Source organism: Rutilus rutilus, assembly GCF_951802725.1.
Source record: "Rutilus rutilus genome assembly, chromosome: 23".
NCBI classification, from domain to species: Eukaryota; Metazoa; Chordata; class Actinopteri; order Cypriniformes; family Leuciscidae; genus Rutilus; species Rutilus rutilus.
Window position 1 is genome coordinate 14,376,343 of NC_140233.1, and position 3,484 is coordinate 14,379,826.

Below are 3,484 nucleotides of genomic sequence, written 5' to 3' on the forward strand. Positions count from 1 at the left end.
CAGCATTATATGTATTTTTATGTATTATGTATTTTTTGTCTTCTGTATTTCTGAGCATTTTATGTTTTGTATTGATTATCTTTGAATTGATTATGTAATTGGCATGATACATTTACCTGAATATTAATAAATTATAACATTTATTCTGACTTACTCTGAAATTATTAACTCTAGTAGATTACTTGAATTCCTTAACACCACAAATCTACGCTCAGGTTAGTTAACAGACTAAAATACAGCTTAGGTGGAGCAGAGACTGAAGACTGATGTTTTAGAGCTCTGACTAACACATTGGCATTAGTCATGTATACTTAGACTGTAGAGGCTAATAATGGGTTTTCCGTTTAGAACAACTGGGTGTTAGACCAATCTAAATAGGGGTGAGCCTCAACCTCTAATTATTGTAATATTATTCTTACTAAGTGTATGTGGAAAACCACATCATGCTTATATAAATTTACCATTAGAGGAAGTTAAGTTGGTCAGCTTGGCTCTATGGTAATGGTCATGACCTCTGGTTAGATATAGTCTTACCTTAATTAAGTGTGTTCAGATCTATGGGGACTAAATTATATATTCTAATGAGCAAGTAGAGTGCGGCCGTCTAGAATATTAGTCAACCGGCTCTGTGGTGCGTTTCCCGAACAACGATGTAACTCGCTGCTTAACTACCATAGTACGATGCATCGTTGAAGAAATCAACTAGCTAGTAACGACTGTTTCCCGAAACCTTATTGTCGCAAAGTGGTAGTTCAACCACGTTGGTTCCTGACGTCACGCACGTAATAACTTTTAATGAATCTGTTTGAGATCGAATTAACGCTAGATGTTTTGCTATAAATTACAGACATGGCATCTGAGGACCATTTCTCATTTTTCTCAGTTATTTCGCTTTATTTCCAGATTCAATCATAGGCTCATTCTTACATAGTAGAGCACATTCGCACATGCGCACTCTTCAAAAACGGTGCTTTAAATCTCTTGACAAACTCAAAGACGTAAATGACATTTGTATGTATTATAAATAAAAGAGACAGGTTGTACTGAATATCATCTTGCTTATTTTGCTCAATATAAGGATTTATTAAGTCCACATGTCATGCAATCTAGAAACTCTGCTTCTAACCACAGGTCGAGAGCTGTCGTTCCAACCACACAACTCTGTGATGCTGTTCGTTGGAACGATGGTTTCGGGAAACACTGACTCGTTGAACTATGCTGATAACGATGGAACTTGCGAACATAGTTGGCTAACGATGCTTTTGGGAAACGCACCCCTGTCTAATGACCGAGACTGACAAGCTTGTGAGTTTGAGATCCGAAATACCCGGCCGGTAAAATAATTAAAGTGTTAAAAGGAAGTGTAATTTCAATAAGGAGTTAAATAAATAGAATAATCAAAAGTAGATAAATTATTATATAATTGTCAATAATCAATTGGCATTCTAACCTAAATTTGAGGTCATGATAAAATGGAGTCAGCTAACAGTTTAATTGGAATTAAATTACTTTGCCACACTGAAAAGACAGAATGTGCAGAAACCTTCATCCGCTCATCGGAAACCATCGTTGGGCAGATCGGGCGGGCCCTACAAGAACCATACATAAGGTATAATACATTTTTTATTAAACTTTTGGTAAACTTTTTTAGATAGTGAAGCTAGTCTGAAACTGGGCCTGACAAAACTAAGCCAGCTCTCTGTACACAACTCCATATGTCATTTGATAATCAACTTCCTGACAGACAGACAGACAGACAGGCAGCAGCTTGTGAGGCTGGGAAAATTCACTTCCAACACCTACAGCTGGTGCTCAACAAGGATGTGTGCTCTTCCCAATGCTCTTCTCCCTCTACTTCTCTGAAACATTTGTCAAACTCCTTAAGTTTGCAGACACTACAGTCATTGGCCTCATCCACACCATACAAACAGGAGGTTGAACAACAGACCTGACAGGATAATTGGTGTGCACTAGAACATCTAGGTATAAAAACAGTTTTTTTATAAACATCTCCTCCTTAAATAGCTAGCATACCAATTACTGCCCGTTTTTATATATGTATAATTCAGTACTCTTATTACATTTTTGCCATCTGAGTTAGGCAATATAGATACTTACTATGTAAATGCATATTTTTATTTATACAGTTGTACAGGACATAATGCACACACCTGTAAAGTCTTTTGATATAGTTCAGTTGTATAATACATCTGCTATGCTAACATACACCCATTTCTAATGGATGAAGCCTTGGCCTGGAAGAGAGGTCATCAGGTGGTCCCCAACCTTCACTGGGTGTTTCGACCCTTAACCACAATACACCCTCCAGTTGGCGGGTCAGCAGTGACTGGCCAGGTCACTGCCCCTCTCCTCCAGGCTTCCAGCTTGTGACCTCTCTCTTGTGCCAGAGCCAACAGGAGGCTCTCTCTGATGCTTCTCCCAGCCTACGAACAGCTGCTTTCCTCAAGTGGCCTCTCAATCCAACCTTTGTCAATAGATTCCACACAGATTGAGCTGGGAATCCTCGACATCCGACTTCCACCGTCATCAGCCATGTTGTCCACCCCTTGCCCCGGCAGTCTTGGACAAGTTGCTGGTATTTGGCTTTTTTCCTCTCTGCAGCTTCCTCACAGCCCTCCTCCCACGGCACCGTCAACTCCACCAGGATGATCTTCTTTCCCTCTGGAGACCGCATGATGATGTCGGGCCTTAGAGTTGTGGACAATACCGCCTCGGGGTAGTGGAGTTTCCTCACAAGATCAACTTCCATTTCCCATCCCTAGGCTGGCTGCTGGAAATTCTGCCTGGCTTGGCTGTGGACGACAGGTCTTTGGCCCTCTTTCACAAAGGTGCTCAGCAGTGGTCTTGCTTTGACTGTTTGTTTCTTCCTCCTTTTTTGCTCCAGGATGTCTGCGAGCACCGCCAACACCTTGTCATGGCACCACCAGTATCTCCCCTGTGTCAATGCGATCTTACAGAGTGTGCGCCATTAGCTACGTTTACATGGACACAATCGGAATGAAATCAATACGATTGATGAATCCGGACAAGGTGTTTACATGAATGATAAATAAAGTAATCAGGTTGATGTGCGCATTTATATGTCACAAGTTTCAAATCGGATCTGATGTTTTGACATGCGCACACTGCACGAATATACAGAGTTTCCCACTTTTCGCGCATAAATATTCTCCTCTATTGGTTCTTTATTTGATTTAAACAGCAGACGTAATATTAATTAGTCTCTGGTCATAATTTAGAGCATATTAACCGTTTTGCCGTGCTGCTTATTGATCACGCAGTAAAAATGCCCCTCCCCGCGGCCAAAACCAGTCGTCTGTGGATGAGAATCCAAAACAAGGACTGGTGGGACGTTGTCCTTCTTCACTTCACAGACGCGCGAGTGAAATGAGAATATTAGAATGACGGGAAACTTATTACAGTTTTTCTCGATTGCTTAAACACATTTCTTGAAACTATGCCT